Genomic DNA, 18,468 nt, shown 5'->3' on the forward strand with positions numbered 1-18,468 from the left:
TGGGATCATGACCTGAGCCGAAGGCAGACACTTAACGACTGAGCCACCCAGGTGTCCCCTGATATGAGGAATTCTTAATCTCAGGAAACAAACTGAGGGTTGCTGGACTGGGTGGGTGGGAGGGGTGGGGTGGCTGGGTGATAGACATTGGGGAGGGTATGTGCCATGGTGAGCTCTGTGAATTGTGTAAGACTGTTGAATCACAGACCTGTACCTCTGAAACAAATAATACATTATATGTTAAATAAAAAAAGAAGAAGAAGAAGAAGAAGATAGCAGGAGGGGAAGAATGAAGGGGGGAAATCAGAGGGGGAGATGAACCATGAGAGACTATGGACTCTGAAAAACAAACTGAGGGTTCTAGAGGGGAGGGGCATGGGGAGGATGGGTTAACCTGGTGATGGGTATTAAAGAGAGCACGTTCTGCATGGAGCACTGAGTGTTACATGCAAATAATGAATCATGGAACACTACATCAAAAACTAATGATGTAATGTATGGTGATTAACATAACATAATAAAAAAAAAGAAATGTAGACTCTCAGGCTTTACCCCATAAAAAAACAAAAAACAAAACACAATTCTAAACAATTTATATATATATTTATATAACCTTATTTAATTGGCACAGAAATGCACTTATTTCATTTTTCAAACAAGTACTGAGGGGCCCAGAGAATTTAGTTAATTTTCCCAAGATTAACCATGTCATAAATATTGGAATCATAATTGTAAGGATTGCAGCTTTAGAGCAAGTATTCTCAACCATTAAAGCATGTATTTAAGAATAATCTAAGACACAGGCAAAATGTCAGAAAAAATAGAATATGGGAAAGAATAAAATTAATATTATACTTGTTATGCATGTTATGTCTGATCTCTGTAAGTTGGTTCCTTTGGCAAAACTTCTACACACTGAAACTGTTCCTAAACTTGGTAGACACAAATGAAGAGCTGTGACTATACAAAAATGTGTGGGCACATCCAAAGTAGTTTTTCCAAAATAAGTCATCTATCTTTTGGAGTCTCAAAGAAATGATGAGGAACGATGAAGTCAAGGTAAATAGGTGATCAGAAAACTATGATCCTACAACAGAGTGGTAATGATTGTGAACTACTTCATATTTAAGTATCAAAGCCTAGATGATCACAAGTGTCCCTTCGACCAATGATCAGTTGTAACCCTTCTTTCAGAAGAAATTACTAAGTGCTACATCCAGTAAAAATATAGGTCATTTCCTCCAGGCACACTAAACTAATTTTTCTTGTCTAGATAAACTCTTGTGCCCACCTTTCAATTTTCAACTATTTTTAGTGATCATAGAGAAGAGGAATGATGAAATGTTACTGAGAAATGATGCATTATTTCTAATGACTAAGTCAAGCGTTTCTTTGGCGTTTCTCCCACCTCCACTGCCTGGCCCTTTCCCTTAGTGTCCATCAGTAGCTCCCTTGTGGACATCATTTTGGGGAAAACAAAGTCTAGTTATCTAAATCATATCATCGACATCAGATGCTCCTAACTTGGCCTCATGCTGATTTACAGTGCCAGTTTGTCCTTTCTTTTGGTTGTGTAAAAAGGGATAAAAACTCAAGTTATTGAGTGTAATGATTAGTTAATGCATCTAAGGGACTAAAGAAGTTCTAAAATGTACTGGATGATGGAGAAATACAAATTTGTGGATGCAGCAGTTCGATTCTCCACCAGCACTTTAGGCATGAATACAGTATTACAGATCTCACATCCTAGCATTTGTCATTCCCAGGAGAAAATGCTTTTCTTACATGAAAACTATTAAGAGTAAGTCATGTATTTATTTATCTGTCGATAGTTTTATTGGAAGATACTTTAAACTGTATTTGCATTTGGGGTATAATATGCTTTTGATTTTGCCATAAAGTTATATGGGATAATCTTTGTAGAACAGTGTTTAATGAGAAAAGATAACTAAATTATAACAACTGCATACTGCTATGATATTGTCTACTTTATTATTATTGAAGAAGAGATTGTAGAATCTCTCAAATATTATTTCCTTAAATTTTGTCTAACAAAGCAAACAACTCTTGCTTAAGTCATATCGAAAATATTTTTAACTTAGATGCTCTAGTTGAGGAGCAAGTGAATACTAGCAAATGGGGGTGCAAGTTTATTATACACTTAAACATTGGAGTGCTTTATTTAAGGCTTATTGTTCATTTACAAACATAACACTTATAGAATATGGTCACTTTTAGATTGCTGAGAATAAAGTATTTTTATATTTTACCCTAAAGAGTTATAAACATTACGATGCACACTTTATTGCAGCATAACCTACAATATGTTGTCATGTAAAACCACAGAATTTTTTTAAAAAAGTAAATTACTCTTTAAATGCCACTTATTTTATGTTCTTGCTGATAGAGAACACAGCATATACTGACTATGCTGGGTTAATTTCTTTTTTATTATTTTACTACTTTCTCTGGTGGCTAATTTTTCCTTAATTTTAGTTTCATGAATTATTGTGTTTTGCACAAAGTATACAGGCCAAAAATAAGCTTAAAGTTGTTCAGATCTTATGCAAGCTATTGCTCCATAGGAATATTCAATTTGTTCCAGCACTTAGGCCTTCTTTCTCTTTGGTGTATCTAAATTATGATCCCATTAAGCCTTTACAGTTACACAGTTGCCATATTGTGCATTCCCCATTGTAGAATATTCATCACCCAAAAGAATTCTCCCAGTCTACCAGGAATCATGAATGATAATGATCTTAGAATTAATTAACCTTTTTATTCATGATATACTTGCTAAGACATTCCATACTATATATTAAGAGAATTCATATGTATTTATATTATCTTTTTTATCTTTATCATGAACTTTGTGAAAACTTGGGACACATATAGAAAAAGTGATTTTAATTTTTTCTAGATAGTACAAGTTATAAAGTAACAGTACATTTCCTTAAATGATTACTTCTGAATTTAATAAAATAAAAAGCAGTAACTGCATTGCTATAAAAAGTTAATTTACCTGTGGAGACACTAAAAACACAATTGGTTGCTAGGGATTTGGGGATACAGGAAAGGCAGATAAATAGGTGGAACACAGGAAAATTTTAGGGCAGTGAAACTATTCTGTATGATACTGGAAACTGTTTTGTATGATATATGTCATTCTGCATTTGTCCAAATCCATAGATTCTACAACACAAAGAGCAAACTCTAATGTAGTCTATGGGCCTTAGTTAATAATAATGTATAAATATTGGCTTGTTAATTCTAATAAATGTATCACACCAATGCAAGATGTTAATAATAGAAGAAACTAGGAGAGGGAATGCTGAGACAATATGTGGGAGCTTCCTTTAGTTTCTACTCAATTTTTCTGTAAACCTGAAACTACCTGAAAAAGTAAAGTCTACTTTTTAGTAGTCTATTTTTAAAAAAAGCCAATGTAGAGTTAGCAGGAAACACTGGCATACAGAAAGATTTTTGGCTTTATTTAGACCTTCATTTTCTAATAATGTTGTCTTAGAATCATTTAAATTATCTGTGCTTTGGTTTGGTCATCCATAAATGATTAATAGTAACTACCTTAAACATTTATTGTGAGTGTGAAGTCAGATAATGTCCATGCAGCAACTATCATAATATTGACACTAAGCAGGTGCTCCACAATTAACAGATAATATCAGATCTCATATAGCTACACCTTCATTCATTTAGCAAATATTTGGTGAGTACTTCCTGTTTGCCAAGCACTATTCCATGTCTGAAAAAGTGAGGAGAGAGTCATCCTGATAAGGATGACTTTCATGCTCAAGGGGCTTTCATAATCTCTCATTTCTAAATAGATAAAACTCTTTCAGTTCTTAAAATAGCTCAAGGAATGTTGGTTTCTTACACTGAGCCCTGACTGATAGATACAGAATGAAAGTTTATGTAAATTCATATCAAGAGAATTATTTTGCATTCCAACTCCACAAGTAAGACGAATGATATTTACAAATCTGTGAATATGTGAGTTTAGCTTTATTCCTATGTAACTGGGAATTAATTAATTAATTAATTAATTTATTTGAGAGTGAGAAAGCAAGAGAAAGAGAGTGGGAGCACAAGCGGTGGGGGTAGGGGTGGGGTGGGGAGGGCAGAGGGAGAGGGAGAAGCAGGTTCCCCCAGGATCATGATCTGAGCTGAAGGCAGATGCTTAATGGACTGAGCCACCCAGGTGCCCTGTAACTGGGAATTTTAACATGGGTCCTTTCTATCTCCCAAGTTATAGGCTTAATTCGTAAACAATAATGTATATAATTAGGTCACAACATTATTACCATAACTTTGTATGTGTTACATAGTCCAATTTGTCAGTTGCTCTGCTAGAGGACTAAATATAAAGACATTGTTAGAGGACATACATATAACAATATAGGGAGCTTTAGCACCATACAATAGGATACACAGAAATATAGATATTGTGTAAAACTCATCTATAATTAGATCAATTTTAAAATTTGAAGTAATTTTTAGCTGTGTGTCAGGTAAAAGCTGGGAGACACTGTCAAAGATTCTGATCTGAAAATCAAACTAAAAAAGGATTATGTAGCCCCTGGCTCTGATTTTTTAAAATATTGTGCAAAAGAACTAAAATTAATAGATATCTATATATTGTATCATACAGAAAGCCCGTAAGTAGTACTAATAGTTCAAGGCCAGAGTTTGGTCTCCAAAGCAGGGACAGTATTTAATTCCCCTTATGCCAGTGAGACCACGAGTAAGATTGAGCAAGAATTAAGAGTATTAGCAATAGTGCTTGAAATGTAGACTACTAGCACAGAGCTACTTCTATCTGGATTACAGAAGTATATAATATAAAGTAAGTGGTATGGTAGCAGAAAATTTAAAAAATAGTGACAAAAATTCTCATATTTTATGGATAAATTCATACATGTATATACAATGTGATATTGTATAATATATATACGCATATATAGTATTTATACATGATATTCAAAATAGATATAATCATTTTGATCTTGCCTCCCACCAACATGACAAAGCAGGGATGTGACTAATCCTCACTCCTTTTTGTCTCACATAGTCCTCTGTAGGACTTTTTGTGTTTTCTATGCTACTTTAAGATTGCAGTAATTTTAGCTTATCTCATAATATAAGTTTTTCCATTACCCTCTGTGGTAACTGAAATATAGAGGGTGACTAGAAGACATATACATAAGGATGTTTTAGGCTCTGAATACCAAATTCTTCTGATATTGCACTTTCAGAGAAAAAGAAAAACAAAAAGGACTAATTAGCCGAATGCATTTTGATTTATGAATGGCAGGTCTAATTTTGATGTGTATCTGGGACACACATAAGCATATGTATATATGTAATCCTGCTCTCAGTGTTAAAAATACAACTCACACGACTCTGAACCCTAACTATGGTTTGGGCTCTGTTCTAAATCCTTCATAAATATTGCCTCATGTAATGCTCATCATAATGCCAACAGTTAGTTAGAATTATTGTCCAATTTCATAAAAGAGGAAAGCTGAAGTATAAGATGTTAAATGACTTCCAGAGATCATAAAAAGCAAATGGTGGAGCTAGACTTTAAACAGAATTGACTGGCTTCCAAGTCCATATTCTTAACTTCTCTTCTGTGTTGCCATTTATTAGGAGAATCATTTCATTCAGATCCCAATGTTTGTTTGAATTATGATGAGAAAAATAGAAAAGTTTGTGTTCCATAAGAGAAATGTAAGCATATTGTTTCATTATGACACATTTTATGCATCATGCCATAGAAAATATTCACTAGAAAATTTTACTCTCTCATGGTCTAATACTGTATGGATAAGGTCTCCTATGAGATAATTTGCAATTTTTCTCTAGCATATATATTTCTTTAATTTTTCCATTGAACAATGCATAAGATGTTTATCATACATTTTCTCTCTTATACAAGAAGATGGTTGTTATTGCTTTAATGTTTCCATCTTAGTTAATGCCATTCTTGCTGTATGGGTAAAGATTTACTGTTAACGGTTTTGACACAATTCTAGCATAAATGGACCCTACACTTCACCCATTCTAATCATGAATATTTTAATTATTTAGTCCAGTGAAAATTATTTAGGTATTTGTAGTGAAATGGTATTGCCTTCTTTATTATTAATACTATTGACATTAATATTATTATTATTATTAAAATGTATGCCAGGCAGACTGACAATAAATATAAGGGCAAGGCTGCAACACATCACACTTAACATCATTGGTATGTCCAAAAACTTTACAAATAACTTTCCCAGAACCTGACTAGAGAACTCAAGTTTTCAAGTATAAATTGCTCCCAAATTTTGGGAGTTTTTGACACTTTATATAAAGAGTTTGGGAAGATGGTTCTCCCTGCACTCAAGAACCTTAAACAAAATTAGAGATATTAAATTACATTAATATTTTGGAAAATACAATTGTTGGACTAGTTATAAAGTGCTTTAGACTTGGGTCCCTGGGTAGCTCAGTCATTAAGCATCTGCCTTCGGCTCAGGTCATGATCCCAGGGTCCTGGGATTGAATCCCACATTGGGCTCCCTGCTTCATGGGAAGCCTGCTTCTCCCTCTCCCACTCCCCCTGCTTGTATTCCGTCTCTCACTGTGTCTCTCTCTGTCAAATAAATAAAATCTTAAAAAAAAAAAAGTGCTTTAGACTAGACATCACTTGATTTAAAAGTTATTTATATATTAATTTGTTTAAATGAATTACTATTTTCAGTAGTTCTGTGGGGATAAAAAATGCTAATGTTTTTGAAATGTTCCACATCTTGATTTATATTAGCAATGAAATTTTTGTATGATAGTTATATAGTGTTCATATTGAAAGTTGTACACAAATACAATGTTCAGTGGGGGAATTTTGTCCAATTTTGAATATTAATGCATAGCCATTTTTAGAAGAAGTATGTCATCTTAAAATTTTACTTTGTAGATATTACAAGCTAAGAAGATTAGGTTATCTAAGATATATCAAAGGAAAAACATAGACACTGAAAAAATTAAAGGAAAGACTTTTAAATAAGTTGTAACAGACCCTTTTGACCAGTGACTATGAAACTCCTCATTGGCTGTGTATAATATTGCCATTTCATGATTTTATTAGCATTTTATAACCAATTTGAAATAAATATCTCATTGAAAAAGATTTTTCTTTAATTGATGGCCATACCAAGGAAAGTATTTATGTAGGTGAAAATGAAAATGTAAACCTTGTTCATTTTTTATGGAGTTGTTCTACTTGATTTCATGGACATCTGTGCATATTAGTTTTAAATAAGGCAATGATAACAGTTTCTCTCTAATGTTTCTGGGTAGTGTGTGTTATTGAGTGCTCTTTTGCTATGATGTATAACTGTGGCCCAAATCTTATATTATCACTCCTATAATGAACAAGCCATGATCAATATGATGTTGATTTTATTTGAATACCTTCATTCAATTCTCTTCTTGATTTATGATTAATACTTATAATTTAATCTAGACTGGTTTTTAAAAGCAGAGATTCCAGGAACTTCGTAAACCTAAGATTCTATTTTGCTCTGCCCATGGAAAGTTGATCAAGTGCAGTACAAGAAAAGATGAAGGTATTCTACTCAATAACTTCATAGAGAGGTATTATTTTGATAATCATAAACATTGTGAAAACCTATATCATAATTAAAAGTAAAAATTGGGCATATTACATGGAATAATACAAAAAATAAAATCTAGAATGGAAGACATTTTTGTATATATTTAACAAATACAAAAATTTTTTACACTATGAAAATAAAATGATAAATTAATAAATACTAATTATCTAAAATAGACTGATAGTGATATCTTTAGTTCTGCTTACTTATTAGAGATGCATTTTTTCCATTGGGACAAATATTTTAAGTATATGTAATAATAATAATCTGTGCATAGTTATTTTTCTCTTCCTCTTTCCCCTTAAAGATAACTTTACAAATCTCAGATTATAGCATAAACATTCAAAATATGTCATTACAGAACAGTATATCAAGAAAATGGAGATCATTTATAATAACATTTCTCAAAACTAAACATTATTATTTTTTTTTAAAGATTTTATTTATTTATTTGAGAGAGAGAATGAGAGAGAGCACATGAGAAGGGGGAGGGTCAGAGGGAGAAGCAGACTCCCTGCCGAGCAGGGAGCCCGATGCGGGACTCGATCCCGGGACTCCAGGATCATGACCTGAGCCGAAGGCAGTCGCTTAACCAACTGAGCCACCCAGGCGCCCAAAACTAAACATTATTTTCATTTTGATATATGCTTTTCTTTTTTTTAAAGATTTTATTTATTTATTTGAGAGAGAGAATGAAAGACAGAGAATACCAGAGGGAGGAGGGTCAGAGGGAGGAGCAGACTCCCCACTGAGCAGGGAGCCTGATGCAGGACTTGATCCTGGGACTCCAGGATCGTGACCTGAGACAAAGGCAGATGTATAACTGGCTGAGACACCAAGGTGCCTGATATATGCTTTTCTACCTTATGTTAAATTATACACACACACACACACATACACACACACAAAGGCACATTGTTATTAAATAAAAAGCATATCTTATTGCATACACTGAACTGTTCCCTTTTTATTTAAAAATATGTCATGTGTACATCATGACAATAAATACGTCATAAATATAAAATACTTCTTTAATAATCAATCACTATAATATACCACAATGAGTTTAAGAAAATCTACCATTTTTATCACAGGGACCATTTATACATTTTATTATGATTTGTTTTTCATTGAGATAAACCTTGTTTTATATGTATATCACATACATGATTATTTTAGAATAAATTTATAAATGTAGAATTTATGGGTCAAATAATGTTCTCACTTTAAACTTGGTATATAGGACCAAAGTTATTTGAAAATGTATGAATGTAGAAATACTCATATGACTAGTCCTGGACATTACCAGTCTTTTAAATATTTGCCAATGCATTGTTCAATATATTCAATTATTTTTTTAAAAGATTTTATTTATTTATTTAACAGAGAAAGACACAGCGAGAGAGGGAACACAAGCAGGTGGAGTGGGAGAGGGACAAGCAAGCTTCCCGCTGAGCAGGGAGCCCAATGCGGGGCTCAATCCCAGGACCTGGGATCATGCCCTGAGCAGAAGGCAGATGCTTAACGACTGAGACACCCAAGGCAGACGCTTAATGACTGAGCCACCCAGGCACCCTATTCAATTATTTTTTTCAATATATTCAATTATTATATTAAAACATAATAGCCTGCTATTGTTTAATTAGCATTGCTTTGATAGGAAGTGAAAATTATCAGATTTTCATATTATTGGTTCTTGGAATTTCTAAATTTGTGACACCTTTACTAGTTATTTGTCCATTTATCCATTGAGACACTCATTATCTTTTTGTTACCTTATGTTGCTGTATAAATTGTTTTAAAACTGTATTTTGAGGCAGAAATAAAATAACACATTAAAAAGAAATCATACACTCACAGTTAAAATAATAATTTTAATAATAAATAATAATAATTTATTTGCAAGTAAACGTGAATACTCCTTTGTATTCTTGCCCATTCTGTTTTACTCCTTCCATTCAGAGAGGTGAATATATATATATTTTTTTGGTGTTTATAATTCCTACATAATTTTAAACCTAGTAAGCATATAAATAGTAATTGCAAGGAATGCTACCTGCTGTAACAAATAGCAAGTCAATATTACTGCTTTAATGCAACAAAATTTTGTTTCTCACTTAAATTACAGTCCAATATGGGTTGTTGAGGGGCTCTGCTAAACTTACAGGAACAGAGGTTTCTTCTAGCAAAAACATCTGCCATCTCTTAGGCCCTCAAATCTTCCATCAAACCTTGCATTGGCCAGATGCAAGGGTAAATCTGATCATGGGCAATGTTAAAGACCAGGCTGGAAGTTTTGTTAAGCCATTTCAGTCCACATTCAAATGTCAGAACCCAGTTGCATGGCTCTTCTTTGAAGAAAATAGATTAAAATGGTGCACCTGGGTGCCTCAGTTGGTTAAGTATCCAGTCTTTGATGTCGGCTTAGGTTATGATCTCAGGGTCCTGGGATTGAGCCCCAAGTCAGGCTCCCCACTCAGTGGGGAATCTGCTTGGGATTCTTTCCCTCTTCCTCTCCTTCTGCCCTGCACCCTGCTCACGCACTCTCTCTCTCTCAAATAAGTAAATAAATCTTAAAAAAAAAAAAGAATAGATTTAGAAAGAAATAAAGAAAGAAAGAATTTGAACATGGTGACCTATTCTGCCATTTATAGGCAATTTTGAATGAGCTTGGACTGCATGAAATAAAAGAGCAAGAAAATGAGGCATGACTTGTAAGACTTTTACTTTTAGAACTAAGAACCCAGGCTCCATCAAGACAAAGGAAAGAAATGGGACATGATTATTTTCACAGAATACAGAAAGAGTAAACATTACTCTTTCTAAGTTTTCTAAACTCACTTATTTTGTGGAGGACCAATTATTTCTCCATTTTGACACCCTTTCTATAATCTGTATCATGGTATAAGGCAGTTACTTTTCACATTGATTACAGCCTTATACAAGTCAGAATATAAGTAATATATTGTTGACAGGAAGGAATTAAGGTTTATTTTGAGTGTGTGTGTGTGTGTGTTCATTCATGTCAGGAGGGATGGTGAGAGAATGGAAGAGAGAATCTGAGATTCCTGGAGAATGAAGGTTATTAGTGTGAACTAGTTATTCTTTCTACTCTTCATTGCTGTTATTTTCTTATAATGTTACTTAGCAGTCTAAACAGTCTTAGCACTTTAAGCACCTTCCATTGCCAAATCTGATGTTTTCTCTACACAGAATTACTATCCTATCAAATTTGGCTACATATAATATCGTGTTAATGTTTCATTTCCAAAAGGGAGCTTTTGACAACTTTGACTAGATAAAATTTTAATGCTATCCTCATCGCACCTTTTTTTCCCCTCATAATCATCATACTTTTAGTTATTGTGTATAGAATAATTGTATCTGTGCGTAAGTCCCATGAGGACAATAGCCATATGGGTTCCTTTCCTTGCTCTATCACAAGTATGTTGAACATTAATAAATATTCAATTGAATTATAATTAGATTAAAATTATTGGTCAAAAGACACAACTACATAATATGTAAGCAAACAAAACAATTTGTGTTAGCAGTTTAATAAAGTTAGAGACTGAAATACTATAGGCTACCCACACACACACAAATTGCTATTCTTTCAGATCATACCTGTTTTCTGCTATTAGTTCTCATTTACTGTGTTTATGGACTAAGAAAAAAAGAAATTATAGAAATAGGCAGGAAAATGATTCTTTGAAATGTACTGGAGGTGAAGAAATAAGAGAATAAGGAGCTATTGAGAATGAAAGTTTAAAAATACATATATATATATAAATGCACTTGTTTTCTTATCCAGTCCATAAAGTGATAGATGGGGGGATGTGCTGAAGTTAGTTTGTACTAGCTCACAAGACCTGGCTGTTAAATTTGTAGGAATACTCTGAGCCAAGTATTAAACATAGTCATTATAAAAATCACATTATATAAATACATAGTTAGTGCTAAGCTAAAAAGATTTGTTTAATGAATATAATTTGTAGAATATGAGAAATAGTTGAACAATAAATCAAATATCACATTTGATTATAATAAGGTTAGTGGGAGGTGATTCCATTTGTCAAATCATGGTTGAATTGCAACCATAGATTGGCTACAGATATAATTTGGTGAAATTCAACAAAAGCAGTCTGGGGAATCCATTGGCTATATGAAATTTACAATACAGAATATTATATATACTATTATTTTAAATTATGTACCACACAGCCTTTATATCAGAAAGAATTGTAATAAACTTTGTGCAAAAATATGCACATTTTTTTCCAGAAAAAGCAGTGGTTAAGCATTTATTACCACTCCATTTTCTAGATACTCTACCAATATACTTCCCTATCCCCTAAATTTTCTTTTTCCTTTCAATATATCATTCTGTTTAATTTTAAAGTTATTGACTTCAAGTTTGTCATTGTCCTTTGGGGACTTTTGCTCTAATAATGTATGCCAAACATCATAGAGATATAGATATCCATACACTGTTCTTTTATTTTATTTGCTTATCAGAAAGTTGCTAATCAGATTTTTAAAATTCTAATACAGATTACAAAATATACTTGTAAATACACATGCCTTATAAAGTCAATTTAAGACCTTGTGGACATTTGCAACTAAAATTTTTGGCAATGCTATAACAAGTAAGTATAGATGGAGACAGGTACAATGCCTTCTGATTAGTAATACATATGTTCACCTGTGCATATGTTTTGAAGAGGACAAATATTGATTGGGGTTGCATTTCACATTTGGTGGGAAATGCCAAAAGATATTAAAATATTACTATTGAATTGTAGAACACTTAGATTATAAGCATAAGACCTTAAAAATTTGGCCATCATTTCTGAGACTAAATAAAATAGAAGGATTATGCTTAGAATTCTCATAAAGTAGCTCCTCTCAACATATGTTAAAGAGAATTCTTGAGGTGCCAAGAAAATAGAGTGAGATGGACACTTGAATCTTCATAAAGAAATAAACATCACTAAAATATATTTTCTTTTTATTTATTTAAAGTATATATGACTGCTTAAGACCAAAAATTAAAGCACTGTATTGTGAGGTACATAATGTATCCAGATTTTTTTTTAAAGATTCTATTTATTTATTTGAGAGAGAGAGAGAGCACATGAGAAGGGGGAGGGTCAGAGGGAGAGGCAGACCCCCCGACGAGCAGGGAGCCCGATGCGGGACTCGATTCCGGGACTCCAGGATCATGACCTGAGCCGAAGGCAGTCGCTTAACCAACTGAGCCACCCAGGCGCCCTGTATCCAGATTTAATACATATAACTACTGAATGAAAGGTGGAGAAGAAATTAAGTAGACTTACAGAGCACAAAATTTCTAAAATTTTAAGTGGACTGGTAAATATTAACTCTAGAGAAATTATGAGAAATTTAGAATGTTTATTATAATCCTTAAATCAGTCACTAAAATAGTAGTGCAAAGATATATAGCTAAATGCTAACAGATAATTCAAAATTTAATTATAAAAACAGCAACAACAACAACAAAAAAGATTTAACTAATCCAAAAGAAGACAAGGAATGAGGAACATAGAAACACAAAATAGAGGGGTTAAGCAGAATATAAAGAATAAAATGGTAGACCTGAATCCAAACATATTAAAAATTATATGGCAACGAAGACAGAAATTAATAATTGATTTTTTAAAATGAAATCTAGGGGCTCCTGGGTGGCTCAGTCGTTAAGCGTCTGCCTTCAGCTCAGGTCATGATCCAAGGGTCCTGGGATCGAGCCCCACATTGGGGCTCCCTGCTCAGCAGGGAACCTGCTTTTCCCTCTGTCTGCTGCTTCCCCTGCTTGTGTTCTCTCTCTCTCTCTCTGACAAATAAATAAATAAATCTTTAAAAAAAAACCCAAAAATTAAAATAAAAATGAAATCTAAATCTATGCTGTTTAAAGAAAGGCACTTAAAAATATTCTCTATATTTTCTATATTTGAATATTTTATACAATACATAAAATACCTACTATAACATATACATATGTTATACATAACTGAACTACTGAAACTAGGTGGACAAACTTTTACCATGCAAAAAGAAAATACAAGAAAACAGAGTTTATATACTATATGAGATAAATTATGATTGAAGGCAAAAAACATTGCTAGAAATAAAAAAATATATATTATAAAAATAAAACCTCAGTTCATTAGAAAAACATAACAGTCATAATTGTATATATGCCAATAGCAGATTTTAAAATATATTAAGAAAGCCAAGGGGACAATTGACCATTAAATAATCATAGGTGGAGATGTCAACTTGTCTCTATTAGCAATTAATAGAACAGCAAAATAAAGACACAAAATGATTAATACCTAATAATTGAACAGAACTGTCCAACTGTTTTTACTGAATTGATATTTATGAGCCACTACTCTCAACAAAAACAAACATGCCTTTTCAAGTACACACAGTATATTCAACACAATGGACCTCGTGTTTTGGCCTAAAACAAAGATGGAATCTTAAAGCCAAAGGAATAAAGAACCCTGATAGAGGTAACTACCTAGGTAAATATAAAAGCCAGTATTGTTGTGTTTTGGTTTGTGACATTTTTACATGATTTGAAAGGCAAATGAATAAAATAGATATTATAAGTTTATGTTACTATATGCACAATATATAAAGTTATAATTTCTGACAACGGCACATGGGGGAGTGTGAAACTCCATGGGAACAGAGATTTTATAAAATATTGAAGCTAGATGGTATTACTTTAAAGTGGTTATTTATAAATTTAAGATGTGAATTGTAACCCCCAGATGACCACTAAGAAAATTATGCAAAATGTATACAGAAAAAGAAATCAAATTCAACTAAGAATCATTTAAACATAAAAGAAAATAATGAGGGAACTGAGAAAAAAATATGACATATAGAAAAATACATCAAAATGGCATAAATAAGAACTTCCATGTCAGTAACTGCTTTAAATGCAAATGGAAAAAAAACTAATCAAAAGTCAGAAATTGGCTGAATGGGGAAAAACAAACAAAGATACCAAAAAATAAACTTGATCCACCTATGTCTACCTGAGACTTATTTTAGATGCACAGACAAGAAAAAAGAAAAGAAAAGGCATCCAAATCAGAAATGAAGAAATAAAATTACTTCTAATTTTATATGACATAGCCCTGAAAATCCACAAAAAGAAACTATTAGAGCTAATAAATGAATTCAGGAAAAAAAAAACAGTTGTATTTTCATATGCTGGCAATGAACAATATGAAAAGGAAATTAAGAAAATGACTCCATTTATAATTCCTATAAAAAGAATAAAATACTTAGGGATAGGTTTAACTAAGGAGCTGCAAGACTTGCACTGAAAACAGTAATACCTTCCTGAGAGAAAATCTAATAAATGAAAAGGTACCCTATGTGTAGGAATTGGAGAACTTAGTATTGTCAGATAGTACTTTTACCCAAAGTGATTTATACGTTTAAGGCAATCCCTATCAATATCCAGTGACCTTTTTTTTAGAGTTGGAAAAGCTGATCCTCAAATTCCTAAAATTGCAAGGGACCTCAAATAGTAAACAAACAAACAAATACAAAAGACAAAACTAAAAAAACCCCACGAACTCTTAAAAAAATAACAAAAAAGATTCATGCATGCTGATTCCAAAAGTAACTACAAAACTACAGTTATGACAAAACAATGGGGCTCTGGCATTGGGATAGACATATAGAACGATGGAATAGAATAAAAAATACATAAACAAACTCATATATCTATGGTTAATTATTTTTGGCAAAGGGCTAACACTACTCAATGAGAAAAGTATAGATTCTGTAATAATTAGTGCTAGGACAACTGGGCATCCACTTACAGAAGAATGAAGCTGGACTGTTATCTCAAATCGCACACAAAATTTAAGAAGAATCAATGGCTTAAATATAAGAGATAAAACACTAAGACTTAGAAGAAAACATAGGGATACATCTATGCAACCTTGGACTTAGCAATAGAGTTTTAGATATGACATCGAAGCACAACCAACAAAAGAGAAAATAGCTAAATTGGACTTACAAAATTAAAAATGTTTGTTGTCAACTGACACTATCAGGAGAGAGAAAAGACAACCCATATAGTTGATCAGGATCTATTATCGAGACTATATGAGGAGCCCTTACGTTTCAACAATATAAAGAGCCCGTACAGACCTTTCTACAAAGAAAATATACAAATGACTGACAAGCATATGAGAAAATGTCCAACATCATTAGTCATTAGGTAAATGCATACCAAAATCACAATGAAATACCATTGCATACCCATTAAGATGTCTATAATTTATAGATTTTGGATGCTAGCCCTTTATCTGATATGTCATTTGCAAATATCTTTGATGAGTTCTTTAAGATGTCTATAATTTAATGCAAAACAAAACAACAGAAAACAAGATATGCTGGTGAAGATGTGGAGTGATGGAACCCCCATACCTTGTTAATGGCAACGTGAAATGGCACAGCCATTCTAGAAAACAGATTCATTTCTCAGTAAGTGAAACATAGAATTACCATATGACCTGGCAATTTTCTTTCTAACATATGTTTTAAAGAATTGCAAATTTTTGATTATACACTTGTAAAAGAATGTTCATAGCTATACTATCCACAATAGCCAAATATCAACCAATTGATAAATGGATAAATAAATAGCAGTATAGCCATACAATGGAATATTATTCAGCCATAAAAAGGAATGAAATACTGCTCCCTGCTACAACATGATTAACTCTGAAAACATTATGCTAAGTAAAAGAGTCTAAACGTCAAAGAGCACATATTATGTGATTGCATTTGTGTGCAATATGCAGAAAATATAAATTCATTAGGACAGAAAGCAGATTATTGGCTGCCAATGGATTGGGGTAGGGAGATGTAGAGAGTGACTGCTTACTGGCGTGGGGTTTCTTTTTGGCTTGATGAAAATGTTTTGGAACCAGGAATTTCAGAATCCCCTTCCAAGTTAAAAAAGAAAAAAACTGATAAAATTTATCTAATTATAATAATCCAGTTCTTCTTTTCTCTAAATTGCTGCATTAAATGTTCTTTATCATACAGACCATTTTATTTTTAACAGTCTTTTCTGTGAATCATTTGATCTTCTATCACCTTGTCACTATATTTTTTTATTTTTAATTTAGAGATTTAGTAACTACATTCTTTTCATTTCTCTTAGTTAATTGATTTCAGGTATTCTAACTTAACTATAAATTCCTTTCTTTGTTAACCTATGACATGTAATTTCTTAAACATAATCTGTGAATTCTCATCATAGTTCTTCAATATTGAGTTATTTAAATATGGGTAATTGAAATAAATTATGCCTTAAGTATTGCATATTCTGATTTATCAGTTTTAAAACTCTGAATTGTAAAACGATCATCATTAATATTTTATTTCAAAGGCACACAGGGGGTAAATTATAAAAAAAGAGAAACATTTTGTTTTATGAAGCCTAAATATATTACTTATGTGGATAAAGACTATTTAAGAAAATAGTCACAGATGGAGAGCAGAATAAATATTCTTTAATATTAACATGCTGTGCTCTCCATGTTTTTTGGAGAGTATATTCACTTACTTACCAATTAATGTGTTTGCTGTCTTCAAGATATATTTAGATATATGGTACTATCAACCTGGGAGAGCACTAAATAAACAGCTCAATCTACCTTCTCAAATTACTATATTATGAAAGCGTACAACATACTTTACTATGATTTCTTTGGAGCAATTATTTCTATCATGGTGGTCATAAAATAATAATTGATCACCAATGTAGAGGTGATCCTAAACTACTAAATAGTGGTATGTCTCTCTTCTCTGAAGGAATATGTGATTTATGTAGCTAGGAGAGCATATTTTTTTAATTATTACAACTGCCTCATGATTTGTATAGACTTGTGGAGGATAGAAAAGTTTACCTCTATTAATATTTTCTTGGTTTTCTATTTTTAAATAAAATTTTAGATTTGTTGAAAGTCTAAGATAGCACAGGGGATTGATTCTTTTTTTTTTTTTTTACCCTGAACCACTTGAAAAATAATCCCAAATAAATATATATTGTTCCTTCTATGCCTTCCACATAGCATGAGTACTTGGCTATTTAAACTAATATTTTAAGATTGCTGTACTAATAGATAATTGTTCAACAAACTTCTTCTAAGCATGTGCTCATATGGATTGAAAGACTGAAATTAACAAGTTATACTTTTAAACACGGTCTATACCTGGTATACATGTAAGTATCTATACTTGGGAAAGTTATGATTCCTTTAGTTATTAGAGATCCAACCCAAATGGATTTATGCTAAAAAATAACTGATAATGGGGCACCTGGGTAGCTCAGTTGTTAAGCGTCTGCCTTCAGCTCAGGTCATGATCTCAGGGTCCTGGGATCGAGCCCCACATCGGGCTCCCTGCTAAACAAGGAGTCTGCTTCTCCTTCTCCCTCTGCCTCTCCCCCTGCTTGTGCGCTATCTCTCTCTGTATCTTTAAATAAATAAATAAATAAAAAATCTTAAAATTTTTTTAAACCTTTAAAATAATCAGTAAAAGTTAAAATCTTATTTTCAATATACCATGGAAGAATAGAAGTTGTGATTGTTTTTAAGCAAAACTGGATCCAGGGCTTAAATGTGATTATCCAAACTATCTCCGTTATTCCCTCTTCTAGCTGATCTTTTCTTTTATTGGCCTTATATTTAACACTCCAAAAATTTATTGTAAGACAAAA

The 18,468-nt window shown here is 32.5% G+C and overlaps 1 long non-coding RNA gene across 8 annotated transcripts in view; it reads right to left on the reverse strand.

The window, feature by feature from the left end:
* The window catches only part of LOC145720495 (uncharacterized), a 313,100-nt gene that overhangs the window by 214,233 nt on the left and 80,399 nt on the right, over window positions 1–18,468 (reverse strand). The window lies entirely within an intron of this gene.

This window comes from Leptonychotes weddellii, chromosome 3 (assembly GCF_054177405.1).
Source record: "Leptonychotes weddellii isolate Sample4059 chromosome 3, ASM5417740v2, whole genome shotgun sequence".
In the NCBI taxonomy this organism is placed as follows: domain Eukaryota; kingdom Metazoa; phylum Chordata; class Mammalia; order Carnivora; family Phocidae; genus Leptonychotes; species Leptonychotes weddellii.